Here is a 19,446-nt window from a genome sequence, read left to right as displayed (position 1 = left end):
GCAATTTATGAATAATTACTAAAATGAAGAGTTACAGTTTAAGTGGAACTAGTCCCTGCCTCAAGTGGGGGGCATTCAGTTGAACATGAGATTTACTGGTCAGACCTGTTAAGATTTCTGTACTGTGACTGGAAGCATAAAAGAAGCAAATCCATTCAGGCAGCACTTTATCAAACCATTTATTCCAATAAGATTCATGCAATTTTTGTTGTATTATAGGGGGTGAAAGAGAAGCTTGGACATTGTTCAGGAGCAGGAACATCGCACAAGCAGCAACCTGGTGAGTAGTTCTGTGGGTTGTTGATCTGCATGTAGGATGAAACTGCATTTAGTGCAGTTGTTGCTCTGCTCTATGTTCAGTAGCAAACTCTGGTGCTCTCTGTGTGGAGTTTGCATGTTCTCCTTATGATCTAGGTGTTCCCATATCTTAAGGATTAGGTTATTCACTAGTATAAATTAGCTCTGGGGGAGGGGAGAATCAGGATTGGTAGTTGCAGCAGTGTGTACTATTTGAAAGATACATTGCAACAACACACAAGTTCCTAAGGCAGCACCTCCCAGACCCACGACCACTACATCTAGAAGGACGAGAACAGCAGATACCTGGGAACACCACCACTTGGAAATCCCCCTCCAAGTCACTCCCATCCTGACCTGGAAACATATCGCCATTCCTTCATTGTCACTGGATCAAAATCGTGGAATTCCCTCCTTAACAGCACTGTGGGTGTATCTACACCTCAGGGACTGCAGCGTTTCACGAAGGCAGCTCACCACCTCCTCAAGGGCAACTAGAGATGGGCAATAAGTGCTGGCTTAGCTGGCAATGCCCACATCCTGTAACTGAATAAATGTTAAAGAAGAGAAAACTTACAGTAATACAGAGAAATATGTTGGGGGTGGGTGGGGGCTGAGATTTCTCTGGGCACTGACATAGACCTGATGAGGTGAATTGAGTCATTCCAAGGATTTGGACTTGCACGCCATCCACAAACTCTTCACAGATAATTAATTCTGAAATTTAATGATTACTGTCGGAAACGAGTCATCAATTACGGCACAACAGTGATTGCTTCAGTGATTTTTGTTGAGGAATAAACACTGGGCAGCACACCATGGAGAACTGCCTTGACCTTCAAAATGAAGCCGTGGAATCAATTACGTTCATAGACTGTAGGAAACTGAAGGGAGTTTTAACGCCTTGGTGTTGGGAAGAATGGAAAAGAAACATATTAGAATGCATATTAAAGGAGCTAGGTAACAGGGAAAGTTGAAGATCCTACTTGTACGAAACGAGTCAGGTTGAGTTTATTGCCACAGGCACAAGTATACATGTACTCAGTTGTAATGAAAAGCTTGCTTCCAGCAGTGTCATAGCTGCATAGCACTGGGGAGACAACATTCAGGCGAAAAACAGAAATTATACAAGAACTCTACCAAAAAAGCATAATTAGAACTAAAGAAATAAAGTTAATGGCATAATAACCTTAGACCTCAGATATTATTTTTTAAATTTATAAGTCTGTCTCTGGATAAATGTGGAACCCCCCAATCCCACTGTCTTCAATTGTAAAGAAAGCCCTCTATGACCACATCAGTAAAGATGAAGTTTAATATATGTTTGTCTATTGGTTAAAGAGACCAGACATTATTTACCATGTACACAACAAAGTCTGCAGATGCTGGAAATCCAAAGCAACACACCAAATGCTGGAGGAACTCAGCAGGCCAGGCAGTGTCTGTGGAAATGAAGAAATAGTCGATGCTTTGGGCCGAGATTTTTCTTCAGAACTGAGCTATTTACCAGGCAGATAGATGTGGACAGGATGGAAAATGGGAATAATCCTTTGTTTCTGTGGTGCCCTTGCCTCTCACAGGGAGAGTTGTTACATTGTCGGCAGTGAAACATCAGACCATTCCAGACAGTACTGATAGTGGAATATTGGTTTCATTTTTAATGGATAAAACCTACTTTATCTTTTGCTGTAATGCGTGGCCATCCTTCTTGCTCTAAAGAAATACACCTGAACTTAGTTGGAATTGCTGAATTTCAGAAATCCTACGTATCTGTCAAGTGTAGCCACACCTATTATTTGGAAATAGGGGTCCACGAATGAGTGATGACCTCATCTGTTATTGGTGACTGGTTGAATGTTGGGCAAGACCCCATGAGAATGTGAGCTGTTCTTCACAAGATGCAATGGGTATTTTCCATGTGTAGCTGGGTAAGGAAATGCTGTTAGTTTGTCTCATGGGAAAGATGGTGAGAGAAAGGTTTTTTGGTATCAGATGGAAGGCCAATGACTGAAAGTTGGAGACACATCTTCATTGCTCCTTGCTGTGCTTCTAAAATAGCTAGGTAGGCCTGTAAATCAGTCAATGGGCAACCCTGTTTACTTAAGACAGGTTGGTATTGGTCTAATTAGTGGCTTTGAATGTGCCTGCAGGTGGATGTTTATTTAAAGTTCTTTTTTTATGCTCCAGTGTTCATGTCCTTAAGATTGGGAGGCAGAATAAGCCCTTCAGCATGTCAAATCTGCTCTGCCATTTGATCATGGCTGATTATGATCCTTCTCAATCCCATTCTCCTGCCTTCTCCCTGTAACCTTTGTTGCTCTTACTAAACAAGAACCTATCAAACTAATGATTTGGCACCACAGCCACCTGTAGCAATGAATTTCACAGTTTCACTACCCCCTAGCTAAAGAAATTCCTCCTCATCTCTGTTCTAAAGGGACATCTTCTGTTCCAAGGCAGTGTCCTCTGATCCTGGACTCTCCTACTTTTGGAAACAACCTATTCCGGCCTTTCAATATTCAATTAGATTCAACAAGATTCCCCCGCATTCTATCATCAGAGACAACTCGTACACTAACTCTTTCATCCTAAGGTTTGTTCTCATAAATCTTCTCTGGACCTTCTCCATTGCCAACACATCCTTTCTTAGAAATGGGGCTCCATCTGCTCTCAATAACTGCCTGCCTCATAACTACTCCTGATGTGGAACAGCGCTGCATCTAATAGAGGTGCTCTCTCACCGGTTCATCCTGCCCTTTGTCACTATTTGCATACTCTTCCTGTGAACGTGGGCTTTCCCTACCTCTTCCACTTTCCTCCCATAATGGAAAGACACGCTGGTTGGCAGGCTAGTTGGTTTGCTGTAAACTGAGCCTAGTGAAGATGGGTTGTAGAATTGATGGAAATATGGGGAGAATAGGTTAGCAGGAAAGTTAGTTTGGGAATGGAATTGCCTTGTGATCACTAAGTTGATAGGACAATTTGGCTACCTGCTATTTTATAAAGAGATTGGGAAAATATTACAGTCTTTATTCATATGGGACTGCAACGTATAAGGAGCTGGTAACATTCCTGTCCTACTTTGATGAGAACTGAGATTCTCTTTGGCACCAGCAACATACAAGGTTGATGGACCAAGAAGATGAAAGTGTCATTTTGGTCAAAATGAGCTGGTGGCATCGTCTTAATTAATCCTGTGTGTGGATTGTTCATTTACTGTCTGTCAGGGCCTAACCATTGTGGTTCAGTGCAGCAGCCAGCTTGCCACTTAACCACTTGCAACAAGTTGGGAAATCTAAATGTGGTTAACTGCAGATAATTTCAAAGCATTAGAGTGGTGGCTTATGCACTTAAACATCAGGCACATGTTCCGTTAAAACTGTTAGAATGAAGAGCAGAAAGCGCTTTTGATTTTTGACATTTATATTTGTATACTGAATGATAGTAGATGTTAAATGAATAAATAATGAGGTATATTTATCTATTTTGTGCAAGGATTTTATTCCCACTATTGTGTACAGCTAGAACTTCATTGCCTCACCGGTTTAACTTGTCAGGAAATTTCGGACCATATTGGGCCAAGATGATGTGTTTCAAAACTTTACTCTCGCATGCATTTTGAGTCTGTGGCAGCTATAGAGTGGAGTGGAGCAACTGGAAGTCACCAACTTTGCTAGAATTTTTCTTCTGTAATTTATAAAGTGAAGAAATGCATGATGTTTGGCTACATTTATGGAAAATCATTATATCGTGTATCAATGACACAAAATACCACTTGCTAAAGATCACCGAGTAAGAATAAGACAACGGTAATGGACGATATCTTGTGATTAGACCATGTAAACACCATTTATATTTTAATTCCACGTCCCATTCCCATTCTGATATGTCTATCCATGGCCTCCTCTACTGTCAAGATGAAACCACACTCAGGTTGGAGGAATAACACCTTATATACCGGCTGGGTAGCCTCCAACCTGATGGCATGAACATTGACTTCTCTAACTTCCTAATGCCCCTCCTCCCCTTCTTACCCCATCCCTGACATATTTAGTTGTTTGTTTTTTTACTCTCTCTCTGCCCATAACCCTGCCTGTTCTCCATCTCCCTCTGGTGCCCCCCCCCAATTCTTTCTCCCGTGGTCAAACAAGTTTTTCTTTGAGATGGGCAGCTGAAATCCAGCTGAGGAGTGTTGGCTTTCGAGTAGGTCATGGAGTGTGTTATGTTTTAACCTAAACACCTGAGAAAGTTAAAAGCCTGTGAGTGTACACGGTAGGAATTTGTAATGGCTAGTTCAAATGATCTGTGCAGGGAATGGGATCTGGCAGTAGTGCTGTGCTCGGTATATAATTAATACAGCACCTATAGCATAGTAGAACAGCTGGACGGTTTGGGACTGATGTCCAATGTGCAGTCAGGGAGGCATAAGTTTTTGTTTTGCATTTTTAATGTAACAGATTATACCAAAGCACTTTATTTGAGTATTAATAAACAAATAGACTTAAGTCATTTGGATGTATTTGGTCAGCAGATTGGTTTTAAAAACTGTTTTAAAGTTTTGGAAGTTTTTATTGTAAGCACTTTGGCAGCTCAAGGTGAAATAGAAATAGTGGATTGATTAAACTCTGATCTGTGAAATTGGAAATGGAAAAATGCAAATATATAATGGGGAGGATTACGGAGGGAGGAAGGGATAGGCCTGTGGAGGGGTTTGGAAATGAGGGACGAGATTATTGCAATGATTAACTGAAAGCACCAGTTTAGGGGTCAGCAAGAAAGTGGAGAATCCATGAATGGAATGGTGTGAATTAGTTTTGCATGGAATAAAGTTTCAAGTTTAGAGAGTTGATCAAAGAATTCATTTTCAAAGCACAATGAAACAGCAAAATCACAGAAGTAATGAAGGCATGGATGAGAGTTTTGGTGCTCAAACTGAGACAGGATGCATGTTAGGTGATGATTAGGATGTGGCTATAATCTTTTGTGCAGTGATTAGGAAATGTGATGTTAGAGTCACCTTGTGATCAAGTTTAGCGCAAAGATCACAATCAACTTGTTTTTTTTAAATGTTTCTCAGGGAAAGATGGAATCAGTAGTCATGCAGCTGAGTTTTGGGATGGTGGGGGGGCAAAAAAATTGCTTTGTTTTCCTAAAACTCATTTGGAGGAAACTGACTTGTGCAGTGTGCTACGTTGACTGAACTGGGAATTGTCTGCTGTGTTTTCAGATGAGGCTTCCAATTAGGTGCCCTGCTGGCAGGCGATCTATAATTGGACGGCCAAGAGCAAATCTTTGAGCACAAAAGAGGCAATGGTGCTGCTGGTTGTGATCTTTGGCTACAACTGGATGCACTTGGATGTCAACAGTTTTGGGCCCCTTATCTCAGAAAGTATTGTCATTGGAGAGAGTCCAGAGGAGGTTCATGAGCATGATTCCGGGAGTGAAGGGGGTTAATGTATGAGGAGTGTTTGGCAGCTTTGGGCCTGTACTCACTGGAATTTAGGAGAATGCACAGGGATCTCATTGAAACCTGCTGATTGTTGAAAGGACTAGATAAGGTAGATGTGGAGAGGATGTTCCCTCTGGTGGGGGTATCCAGAACTAGAGGGCACAGCTTCAAAACTGAGGGGCGACCTTTTAGTACAGAAGTAAGGAGGATTTTTTTTTTGCCAAAGATTCCAAGTCCATGGGTATATTTAAAGCAGAAGTTGATAGATTCCTGATTGGTCGGGGCATCAAGGGAAATGGTGATGTGGCAGTTGTATGGGGTTGAATGGGATTCGGGATCAGCCATGATGAAATAGTGGAGCAGATTCAATGGGCTGTATGGCTAAATTCTGCTTCTATGTCTTATGGATGGAGAAGGATGGGATCCAGGATGGTGCAGTCCCATTTAGCTGAACAATGGTTAATTGTGGCAGAGTTTGTAGATGGATAAGAAGAATCAGCAGTGTTTCTTATAGAGTCAGAGGTGTATAGAACAAAAGTAGGCCCTTTAACCCATGACATCCACACCAGTCATTTTGACCATCTGCACAAATCATATATGCCTGTATAATTCTATACCTCTGTAGTTGTAGGTCAAGTTCCAAGATGTAATCAAGTAAAAGATTATTAGTGAGCTGGGTAGAATCCTGTGGAAGGAGTCTAATCAAGGAGTGCACAGGAAGATTGGATGAACTTAAAAATTATAACGTTTGGAATGGGAGTTAAGTGTATAACCTGAAAGCAAGAAGATGTTGCTTAAGTCTGTTTAGGTCAGTAAGTCAGGAGGGAATGGGATGATAAAAATTAGTGCCTTCCCAGTGTACAAGTTGCGACAGTATTCCCGACTCTCCACTCGACATGACTGACAGCAGCGAAATCCAAGCTACTGGCACAATGAAGAATGTCAGTAACATCGCCAAAGATGGAGGACCGTCACTGCTGCTCTGAATGCTGGCGGTGTAATGGGAAGCAGAGTAGAGAGAGGTACAAGTGAATGTTATCAAGATTGGCCTTGAGGTTAGATAGCTTTAGAGAATGAGAAAGACTAAGAGGAAAAATGAGCATTCTTCCATTTTAAAATCCTATTTAGAGAAAAGGACAACACAACCATGAAGGAGACAGAATTCGTAATGAGAAGTAGTTGTACATATGACATATCATTATAAGATAACCTCTATTATATCTGGTAACACGGAGAGGTTCTGCAAAATCTTCCCTCAATACTGGAACAGTTAAATTTTGTATGGACTGGAATTTGCATACTCTGATAGATGCAGTAACAAAAAGATGATATCAGCAACAATGCAGTTCCACATTCCTTCACCTTGTGGTTGCTCATGCTGTGCTGGAGTTCATGAACAGATATGTTGTAGAGTCATAGTCACGGTGCACAGAAAAAGGTCCTTCAGACCAAAGGATTGATGCCAGTGGCTTCCAAAATGAGCCTCCAGGGGGAAGGTGGTGGGAGTTTCTAAGGGGGTATAACAATAAAGAAGGGTGGTGAGTTGCAAGATGTGACAACCTAAGGATTACAGACTTCATTTAAGAAATGAATTGCTTGTTATAAACATTTGATCCTCAGTGCCTCAATTAATTATAATGATCACACAATTAACTTGTCTCTTGCTAGCCCACCATTCCCTTGGACTTTGCCTGAAGTGTGTTATAGTTGTTAAAAAGCAAGGTGACACTTACCATGAGAAATCTGGACTGAAGAATTCATATTATTTCCATGCCTGGCCTGCGCATCAGTGGTACAGTAATACAGTGTTAGCTAGTACAATTCCCATACTCTAATTATGCAGTGAGTCAATTCCTGAGAATTAGGGTATGGCAACATCGGAGTAAAGTTCAAAATCTGCCCTTTTGAATGATCTTGCCGGCATTTCTTTAGCCCATGGTCCAACTGAGATATCGCTGCCCCACTTTGTGTATCTTCAGGCAGTGAGTCAGGTTTTGCATGAGCTGAGATAACATCACAATGTTCACCTTTATTAGATTAGATTCAACTTTATTGTCATTGTGCCGAGTACAGATACAAAGCCAATGAAATGCAGTTCGCATCTAACCAGAGGTGCAAAAGAATAGTGTTATTTACAAAATAAATGCAAATAAAAAGTAAGTGCTACAGCATAAAAATATAAAGATACTGAGACAATACAATATGGGTGCAATACTGTTTAGCACAGTGCTTTTGAATTTGGACTTGAACAATAGGCGATTGACTGTAGTCATTAATCCATAATCAAAATAGCAGAACCAGACCTAACAAGAAAGTACAGACAGTATAGTGTGGAGTACATGATATATGAATTCATACCAGCACCAACCAACCAACAGCAACCAATGTGTCTGCTGTGTGAAAAAGTTTTTTCCAAATGAGGGAATGAAACCATTCAGGCTCCTTGAACATTTGAAAAGAATGTACTCTGATAAAGAACTTGTCTTATTTTCAGTCACTTCATGAAAACATTTCAAAACATGTTTGCCAGCACTTCACAACAAAACTGTGATGGTTTGCTTGTTTCATACATTTCCCTACTCATTGCTAAATCTGGAAAGCCCCATTCAGTTGGAGAAGAGCCTGATTTTGCCAGCAGTAGGGAAGCTCTGAGTACAGTTTTAGATATGTCACCAGACCAAATAACTAAAGCAATTCTGCTCAGTGACAACTCTGTTCAAAGATGAATAGATGAAATATCTGAGAATGTGGAAGACACGTTGTGCAATATACTTAGGACAACAGAATTTGCTCTGCAGTTGGATGAGTCAGCTTTGCCAAGCAACAAATATTTGCTTCTTGGTTGCGTTCACTTCATAAAAAATTAAAGCATGGTTCGAGAATTATTTGCAAGGGAACTAGAAACAGATACGGGGGGGGGGGTCCAAATTTTGGGTTGTTGAGACATTTTTGAAAGAAAAGGACATTCCGCTCACCATCGTTCTTGTTTGAGCAACTGATGGGGCACCATTAATGAGGGGAAACCACCGTGGGGTTATTACTTTCTTGAAAAAAGCTGTATCTAACATGTTTACAATTCACAGACAACAACTTGTCACAAAAAAATCTAAGTAATTGGATTCACAAATCATTAAGTTATGTAAATAAGCTGAAGCCTCGTGCTCTCAATTATTTTGAGAACTTAGTATTGAGAATGCTGAACAGTTGGAGCACTTGCTGTTGCCACTGAAGTCAGATGGCTCTCGATTCGAAACTGCCTGAGACACTTTCATGTGCTTTTTGAAACGGATTAAATTGTTTGAAGACTCGAAAGCTTCATTCAAATATCAACTCAAGAATATTAGGCATGACATTGCTTATTTGTCAGAATTATTTGCAAAGTTTAAAGAAATTTATCTTCAGTTGCAAGGAAATGATGTGAATCTTATCAAAGTCAAATCAGTTGTCTCTACATTTCTGTCCGTTAACCCTATTTAAGTGTAACATTGGCCATCACGACCTTTTCCAATTTCCAAATCTCTCTGAGTTGGAAGAGGAAAAAAAAAATATCAGATGATGATCTTCAGGTATACTAAGATCACCTGGGTGAGCTGCATAAAGACATGTCAAAGAGAGATACAGGATCTTCTCTCAATCCAGCTTCCAGACTGAGTAATGCATCCATCCCTGGACAGTTGTAATGAGGAATTAACAGGAAAGATTGATCTCACTACAAAATGACTTTCAGCTGAAGCCGAGATTCAAGAAATCCTATCAAGATTTGTGATTGCAGAAAGAAATCTCTGAATGTTATCGTGCACTGTGGAAGAAGGTCAAGATGTTCTTTATTGCCCTTCCAAAATCATATTTAGTGGAGTGCAGCTTTAGTGCAGTCACCCAACTTCTTTCAAAGCGACAAAGCAGACTGCAAATTCCTGAACCTGGGGATCTGAGTGACACACAGCCTGATGTTGAGAAGCTGATATCACTGTATCTATCTCACTGAAAGGTAAAAAGCAATGAAGGAGTGAATAGTTGGACTAATGTATGCTCTAAAATCATTGATGAAAACTGTCTTTACTGTAATTAAATAAATTTATTTGTAGCGGTAAGTAGATTTGAATAAGTTTTGTCACTGCTTTGAATTTGAGGTTCCTACTTTCTTTCACTGCACATTGTAAATCGAAATTTGTTAAGTTTTAAGGTAATAACCAGAAAGGGACGGGGTGTACTGAGGATGTGGTCTGGGGGCTAAGGGGGCAGTAACCCCAAAATGGTTTGGGAACCACTGATTTAAACCTTTCCTATCCATGTATCTATGTAAGAACCTTTCAAAAGTTGTTAATCTACCTGCCTCAACCACTTCCTCTGCCAGCTCATTCCATATATGGACCACTGTCTGGAAAATGTTGCCCTTCGTGTTCTTGTTAAATCTCTCCCCTTTCACCTTAAACTAGTGTCCTTTAGTTCTTGACTCCCCAGCCCTGGGGAAAAGACTGTGTGTCCACCCTATCTCTGTCCCTCATGATGTTGTGGACCTCATAACATCACTTTTCAGTCTACTGTCCTTCAAGGAATAAAGTTTCAGCTTGTCCAAACTTTCTCAATAACTCAGTCCTCATACAACTCATTTGTACTCTTTTGGACCTAAAGGCAACTTTCCTGTAGCAGGGTGACCAAAACTGAACACACCACTCCAAATGTGGGCTGGCCAGTGTCTTGTATATGTTTCTGTGCCAGGCCCATCTCACCCCTTCACAATGTTGTGACTGGAGATCAGCCTTGTTCATCTCCAAAGTGTATACATGGTCCAGTAGGGGGAGTCACAGACTGAAGGAGAAATGCTGTTCTTTACCAATTGTACTGTAGCAAAGTCTGTTTCTGCTTCAGGCATTGCAATTGATATTAAGAACATCAGTAACATGAAAGCACATATTATAAACTCATGTTCCTGCTACGTGGTACAACATTAATTTTCTTCTTTCTTTTCCACAATGTCACATTTTTTGTATCTTTCTTTTCAATGATGAAGGAATGAATGACCTTTGCTCTGTAGAACTTGTCTCTGAATATTAGCATGTCTGTAATCCTTCAGAACAGGATTTTTTAAACCCTGTCTGGGATAGATTGCAATGCAGTGATGCAGGTTTCATTCTAGAGTGGAATAGTGTACAGAAGAATTCATTGGCGGTTAAAATTCTGAAGTTCAAAATTTACAAATAACAAAAATCTTGGAGGTAAAATGAACTTTGAGGAGATTATTGATAGATGTGCAGGAGAGAGAGAGAGGCTGATAGATGGACAGGTAAAATTTAATGCCAGGAACTGTAAACTGTTACATTTTGGTAGGACTGAGAGGAGGTGATTTAGATTAGCGAGCACAATTCTAAAAGGGGTAGAATAGCATAGAGATAAGATGCAAAGCTTTTGAAAGTACCTGGGCAGGTTGAGAAAGTGATTATAAAAGCAACAGTTCTTCCAGCAGTTTTTTGCAGAGATTCCAACATCTGCAGTAATTTTGTTTTATTTTCTTTTTAAAAAAGCATATGGGCTCCTGGGCTTTGTAAATTTATTCAGAATTGGAACTGAGTCTATTTACAAATCCCAGATTCAGATACATATACTTGGCACATGTTCATCGAAACATGCAGTGAAATGCGACCTTTGTACTAACAACCAACACAAGCTACACGAGCTGGGGGCAGCCCACAAGTACCGGCACACATCCTGGTGGCAACTTAGCATGCTTGCCACATTCACAGAACACGTAAGCATCAACAAAACAGCCCCTTACCTCCCTCCTCTGCACCGTGTGCACACACAGTCTCTAACCCCCACCCAGACAGGCTGTATCCAGCCTCTAGTTTCCAGTGGCCTCACAGGCATTGGGCCTTCAACTTTCCCCAGTGGATTTGCTGATTCTGTGAGTTCCCTGTCTGGACCTGCTTCAGAAACAATGAGATTGTTCCCCAATCATGTTGGCATGAAAAGGCATTTAGAGTGTCTCACTGGGGTAAAAGAAATGAATTCCTGATGCAAACAAAAAAATTAAGTGTTTTCCTGTCTTACCAGTTGGAGAAGTAGTTGTGCAGCAAGTAGAGCAGCTTCCTGTCATCCATAGCAACCTATGTCTAATTCTGACTCGGCGTGCTGTCCGCGTGCACTCTGCACGTTCTCCCTCGCGCTCTGTGGGTTTCCTCCAGGTGTTCTGGTCTCTCCCACGTTCCAAGAACTCACAGGCTGGTAGATTAATGGGTCATTTTAAAGTGCCCCAGCTATGGTGGTGAATGGTGGAATTTGAGTTGCAGGGGGATCTGATGGAACGTGAGTTGAATTTGGGTAGAACTTTCCGCTATCTGCTACTATTTTTTTTTTAAAACGTCTATATATTTGTTTAATTCCTCAGTTCCCCAATCTACAATGGTCTACTCCATCTTGATCAGGAGTTCCCAACCTCCTTTATGCCACAGACCAATATCATTAAGCAAGATTTGTGTACCCCTGATCTAGATAGAAGTGACTAGATGAGCTGAAGGGCTTGCTTCTGTCTTGTATGACTTTAATTTAATGACATGAGACGTGCCTTCCCCTTTGAGTGCATAGGAATGTTTGTGGAAAGCTACCCACAGTTATGTTTGAGAACAGAAGTTACAGAGATTAGTCACTGGACTAGAATAAACTCTTCTCGGTACCATTAGCTCCAGGGCTCCTTAGGGTGGTCCTACAGAGGTGCACTTTTTACAATAATCCTGCAACATTAACTGAATAGAATGGAAAGAGTATTTTCACAATGTAGTATAGTATCTTAAGAAAGCAGGCCACGCCTAGCTCTAAAGATCTAAATAATACTAGCCTTAGCCCAAGAATAGAGGGCCGGACTTTGCTTTGGGCTACAGTGGGCTACAATGGGCTACTTTTCTGGATCAGAGGCTTCCAGCCTTTTTTATGCCATGGACGATGACTTGCCTGCTCTCTCAATGTGTTGAATATAAGCACCTGACTAAGACAGTACAGTATAAACTTGAGATTCTGCAGATGCTGGAAATCCAGAACAACACACGCACACACGCACACACGCACACACGCACACACACACACACACACACAAACACACAAACAAACTGTGGAAATACAGAAGAAACAATACTGATAAATAAATAATAAATATTGAGAACATGAGATGATGAGTCCATTAGTTGCGGGATCAGTTCAGTAATGGGACAAGTGAAGTTATCCCCACTGATTCAAGAGCCTGATGGGGTAATAACTATTCCTGAACCTGGTGGTGTGCGTCCCGAAGCTCCTGTACCTTCTCCCTGATGACAGCAACAAGAAGAGAGCATGTCCTGGGTGGTGGGACCGCTGATGATGGATGCTGCTTTCCTGCAACAGCGCTCCATGTAGATGTGCTCAATGGTGGGGAGGGCTTTACCCATGATGGACTGAGCAGTATCCGTTACTTTTCGTCGGATTTTCCATTCAAGGGCATTGCTGTATCAATTCCAGGCTATGATACAGCCAGTCAGTGTACTCTCCAGCACACCTGTAAGGAAGCAGAGGTGCTACCGTGCTTTTTGCGTAATAGCACTTGCATGCTGGACCCAGGACAGACCCTTTGAAATGATAACACCGAGCAATTTTAGTTGCTGACCCTCTCCACCTCCTTTTCCCCTGATGAGAACTGGCTCATAGACCTCTGATTTCCTCTTCCTGATGTCAATGATTAGGTTCTTGGTCTTTGCTGACATTGAGTGCTGTTGTGGCACCATTTAGCCAGGTTTTCAATCTCCCTCCTATGTCCTTTGATCCGGTCAACAACACTTGTCGTCAGCAAGCTTGAATATGGCACTGGAGCTGTGCTTATCCACTCAATCAAAAGTGTAAAGCGAGTAGAGCAGGGAGTTAAGCACACAGCCTTGAGGTGTACCTGTGCTGATGGAGATTATGGAGGGGATGTCGCCGATCCAAACTGACAGGGGGTCTGCAAGTGACGAAATCGAGGATCCAATTGCGCAAGGAGTTATTAAAGTCAAGGTCTTGAAGCTTAGTTTTGAGGAGATGATAGTACTGAATGCCAGGCAGAAGCTGATGAAGAGCATCCTGATGTATGTACTTTGCTGTCCAGGTGCTCCAGGGTTGAGTGACGAGCTAATAAACAGGCATCTGCTGTGGACGTTGTGACGGTAGACAAATTAGAGTGGGTTTGTCACTTCTCAGGCAGGAGTTGATGTATAACCTAGCAAGGAACTTAAAAAGTATACTGTAAAAGCTTCTGTGGATATTTGCAATGAAACAGATCAGCAGAAGTTAAAGTAGCCTGTTGTAGACTGGGGAAATTACATAGAGGAACCAAGGAATTAAACAATTATATAGTCTTTTTATGGTAGCAGACAGCAGAGAGTTCTGGTAAAAATGAAGAAGAGCAGGTCTAGAACGGATGAGGAACTGAAAGAAATTACTTTTGTTTAAAGGTAATGGATTAATTAATAAGATTTAAGCTCAGTAATGTTCAGAGCCATGTAGCCGCTATGCCAAGTTTTTGAAAGAGATGACAACAGTGATAAAATTCTAAATATTTTGGACTATCCCCCACATTTAAGAAAGGACAGAGTAAATATGGGGAATTATGGTCCTGCTAGTCTGACACTTCATCCCTCCCCCTCCAGGTTTCTATCACCTTGTGTTTCTCTCTCCCCTCCCCACCCACCTTTTAAATCTACCCCTCATTTTTTTTCTCTCCAAGCCTGCTGAACGCTTTCAGCCTGAAACGTTGACTGTACTCTTCCTAGATGCTGCCCGGCCTGCTGAGTCGCTCCAGTATTTTGTGTGTGTTGCTCGGATTTCCACATATGCGGATTTTCTCATTTGTACAAAAAAAATGTTTTAATCTTTAAGGAAGTGGGAACGGCATTTAGAAATTAGTAATCGGGTTGATCAGCGTAGATTTGACAAGACCACTGATACCCTAGGCCCTGATTCACAGGTACCAAAGGCTCCTTCTGGCATTTTTCATCTTCCCTGGCCCTGCTGCATGACCCCAGGCCCCCCAACCTCGGGGTCTTAATAGCCTATGATCTGACCCCAGTTAGGGACTCCACTGTTTTGCTCCCATGAGGAAAATGTCAAAGGCAGATTCACTGGAGTCTGATGCATTTGGCCCTGGACATTATTGATTGGTTTAGGTGGGGCAGTGGTCAGGGCATGTGAAACTGCAACTGACTAACGTGGGGTGCAAATGGATTTCAGTTTTCATATCTGACACCAAGTTCCATCTCACCACCCTCTCTGGTTTCAAACTCAGAGTGAGCACTGGATTAGGAAAAAAAAATCCTCTCCTTTACACATTTTAAAACTTATTTTTCCTGTCCTCAAGCTCTGATCCGACTCTCTAATACCATTACACTCCTGGGCATCTGAATTTATTGCAAATTTGGCATTACATTTGACACTGTGGTGAAGTTGGTTGAAATAGCCATGCCGTCAGCAAGATCGCATATTTGTACCTCTGTAACTTTGGTTTGCCGTCACACGTGCCCCCACATCCCTGAACTCCTATTCACACTAATCTTGGCCTGTAGACTTGCCCATTTCTGTCCATCTTTTGTTCTCACTGTGGTAGTCCAGACCTCTGCCCTTCAGTTAACTCATCACAAGTACAACACATCCAACCCCTTTGCTGGCTGACCAGGTTAACTTATTCCTCAATTCTAAAATTCAAACCTTTGTTTTCAAATCCCTCTACTGCTTCTTCCATTTCTGCTTTTAGTTGTCATGTCCAGTCGTTTGATGCCTGTGCATAAGATTTTTAAAATAAGTTTTTAAAAAGAGTACAGTATAAGGAAGGAATACAGAGAATGGAGTCTTTATAAATATTTTGTCAAGTGTATATCTGATGTCTTTAAAATGGAAATGTCAAATGAGAAGTGGAGTGTTATGGAAGGAGAGTGAGTGGAATATAAGCAGACGATGACAGACTTGCTTCAGAAATTATTAAAGAAAGTCTGAAGGTGGAGCAGAGAATCCTGAATTATTTAGGGGACAGATTTTGTGTGTCTCAGATTCTGTGCTTGTAATGAGCTGGATGTTGTTAGCATTTGCCTCCAGTTACCCTGTGTGGCACTGACAGCTACTCTCTTGCCGATTGCAGAAGTTGTTGAAGCAAAGATCCACAATTTGCCACATGAGACCACTCTTCCACTCAGTGTCTGTCCTTGTAACTGTAAATCCTTTTGAAGCCAGTAACTTACTAAGAACTACTTGTGCACAGTTCCGGCTGGTTTTCAGAAGCCCTTGTGAAAGAAGTGATGATATGGATGTCATTCCATATTTACTCATGAAGGGCCTGTCCTGGCACAGAAAAAAAATAACAACTTCAAGTTAGGAGTTCCGTTCCTTCAGAACACTTATTCGAAAATCCCATTTCTGTCATAACCTCATTATTATTCCTATCATTTGTGGCATCTCTGATTGAAAGTGTCTGTATTGTTTTTACCGCCTGGCCTGCTGTCAGTGAGAATTCTGTCATGTGATTGGCTGGTTGATGACATTACTGTTGCTGAACTCCATTGTTCTTTAACTGACACAAAACTGAAGCAGAGTTCACTTCACACTCGTCCTCAGCAGTAATTCCTTCGTTTTTGCCAAGCACAGCAAAATCGGGGTGTGGGTAAGGACCAAAGGAACTGATTGATAAGGAAGTGTAAATCTGTGGCATTGTGTTATTTTTATAAAGCCACTTTATCTGTGTAGCTGAGGGTAGGTTATGGGGATGGCAAAATATTGCTCTGCCGTGGCACAAAATCACTGCAAATAGAATTTGAAGAAATTTCCTTCGTGGAAATGACCGCTAATACCAGTCTTACTGAAGCTTTCCAGGAAATTGTAAGCTGGCGTCTCGCTGAATTCCTTTGGAGCAATGTATTGTGGCCATGAAATCAATGTAAATTATTTACTTGAAGGTTATGTTCAACCACAGCAAATAATCAAAGTAGTGTTAGTTTGATTTGTATTGAATTGCTAAAAAGATATCTCCATAAAGGGCATGGGATTTACTGGAAAATGAAGAAGCACTTATATCTGTTAGATCCATTATTAAGGACCCCCAGCACCCAGGGCATGCCCTTTTCTCATTGTTACAGTCGGAAAGGAGGTACAGAAACGTGAAGGCACACACTCAATGATTCAGGAACAACTTCTTCTCCTCTGCCATCCGATTTCTGAATGGACATTGAACCCATGAACACGACTTCACTTTTTAAAAATATATGTACCACTTTTGTTTTTGCACTATTTTTAAACTATTTAATATACATATATATAATTGATTTACTTATTTTTCTTTCATATTAGCATGCAGTGCATTGTGCTAATTTAATTAGCATTGCATTAGCTGCTAATTTAACAAATTTCACTACAAGTACGGTGATAATAAACCTGATTCTGATTCTGTTAAGACAACAGATGGACAAATCCAAGTAGTGAAAGCGTACAGATTTTTAGATGACTGAAACATCTATTTATTGCAGTGTAGAATACCCTTAAGAAAATGCAATGTAGTGTACATAAATACTTAATATTGGAAGTAACAAGAGTGATCTTCAGGATTCAGTTGTACTTCCGGTTTGCTGGTATGGTCTTCTTTACCTCAGAGAACTGGAGTGCAGACTGTTGCTGACGCTGAGTAAGACTGACACTGTGCTTCCAATAATCTGTCATTTTAATTCTCCGTCCCACTCTGACCTTTGTTTTCCATTTCCAGCTCAATTCGCTTTGGGAGCTCAACTTTTAACTGGCAGATTACAGCCTCCAGGATCTAACAACGTCAGATAACCGGCTGTCCCAACCTTTCACCTCGCAATTCCTACAGTTGTCTGTTTCCCCGCTCTATCATTTACGATTTTCTTTGTCTCCTGCTCCAAATGCAGCTTTACTGTTCTTTCAGCCAATTCCACCCCTTGTGTCAGTTAAACTCTTCTGATCTCCATCCTGTCACTGACAAACTTTTCTTCTCTTGACCCGTGTTCTCATTCCCTGCAACTTCCGTGTGATTTCCATCTCTTCCAGTTCCGATGGCCTATTCCTTCATATCTGCTGCTAGATCTGTTGAATATTTCCTTCATTTAAAAAAAAGAGCTTTTTAGAAGTCCTGTTCAGGATCTTTGGTCTAGTTATCCACACACTAGATCTGAGGGAGAGATATGGAAGTGAATGGAAGGGGGGAAAAGCAGTTCAATCAGGCCTTGAACTAGATGTTCTGTACTAGAGCTACATAACAGTACTTTTATTTACTCACTTTTGCACAATATCCCCTTGTGCCATGACCCCACAAAAATCTGTCTTTCTTGGTCTTGAAGCTATCCACTTCCAATGGACTGTGGATGCCAAGTTTTAGAGGTTCTCTACCCTTTGAGTAAGAAGTCCCTCCTAACTTCTCTTTTAATGGGTCGCGCTCTGATTTTAAGGTTACACTGTCTTGCTCCGAAATGGTTTGGCATGTTGCATTTTCAATAGATTGGATCACTTCGTCTTAATAAACGACCTGACAAGATCAGTTGTCATTCTAACCTTGCGGTGTTGAAGTGGGGACAATTGGTCATCTGTGCGTCATCAGTGCAACCCCTCTCAATGTAACCTTTAAACCCAATTTCATCTAGTGGATTTGTTCTGCACTTTTAGAAACAGAAAACCTACAGCACAATACAGGCATTTCGGCCCACAAAGCTGTGCCGAACATGTCCCTACCTTAGAATTACCTAGGCTTTACCTTTGACTTCATAGTAGTGTAAAAGATGATAAGAGGCAGAGATTGGTTGCAGAACCAGAGACTATTTTGCAGGGCAGGAATGACTAAACAAAGGAACATAATTTTAAGGTGATTGGAGGGATGTCAGATTTTTTTGCACAGAGCGGTGGATGTGTGGAACGTGTTGCCGGGGTGATAGTAGAGGCAGATACATTAGGGATAGATAGACATGTGGATGAAAGAAAAATGAAGGGCTATGTAGGAGAGAAGTGTTAGATTGATTTCAGAATAGGTTGAGAGGTTGACAACATCGTATGCCAAAAGGCCTATACTGCTCTATGGTCTCTGTTCTGCACACCTCCTCAAGGCATCATGGAGGTTCTGTGCAGAACCTGTGGCTACTCTTTGTATTGAAGCATCAAGTAATGTTAACTGTAAAGAAAGATGGCTGTATTAATAATTGTTTATATGGATCATGTAAATTGATTTCCTTGGTGAGCCTGCAACTGGGGATAGAAAGGATGTGATGCTGAGGCTTTTTATGGCACTGGTGATGCCCCATCTTGAGTGTTGTGAACAGTTTTGGGCCCCTCATCTTAGAGAAGATGTGCTGGCATTGGAGAGGGTTCAGAGAGATTCACAAGGATGATTCCTGGAATGAAAGGGTTATCATACGAGGAATGTTTAATGGCTGTAGGTCTGTACACACTGGAATTCAGAATGATGAGGGGTATCTTATTGAAACCTTTCAAATGTTGAAAGGCCTAGACAGAGTAGATGTGGAAAGGATGTTACCCATGGTGGGAGAGTCTAGGACAAGAGGGCACAGCCTCAGGATAGAAGGGCACCCTTTCAAAACAGAGATGCGGAGAAGTTTCTTTAGTGGTTAACTTGTGGAATCTATTGTCACATGCTGCTGTGGAGGCCAGGTCCTTGGGTGCATTTAAGGCAGAGGTTGATAGGTTCTTGATTGGACATG

The 19,446-nt window shown here is 41.3% G+C and overlaps 1 protein-coding gene across 2 annotated transcripts in view; it reads left to right on the top strand.

The window, feature by feature from the left end:
• eepd1 (endonuclease/exonuclease/phosphatase family domain containing 1) overlaps positions 1-19,446 on the top strand; it is a 137,875-nt gene that overhangs the window by 36,826 nt on the left and 81,603 nt on the right. For both annotated transcript variants that reach the window (XM_059945427.1, XM_059945428.1), the window contains exon 2: positions 220-280. The gene's annotated coding sequence lies outside the window, so the exon portion shown is untranslated. The remainder of the gene's footprint in view (positions 1-219; positions 281-19,446) is intronic.

The sequence above is a fragment of the Hypanus sabinus genome, chromosome 20 (genome assembly GCF_030144855.1).
Source record: "Hypanus sabinus isolate sHypSab1 chromosome 20, sHypSab1.hap1, whole genome shotgun sequence".
Taxonomy (NCBI): Eukaryota; Metazoa; Chordata; class Chondrichthyes; order Myliobatiformes; family Dasyatidae; genus Hypanus; species Hypanus sabinus.
This window is presented reverse-complemented; position numbering and strand designations above follow the sequence as displayed.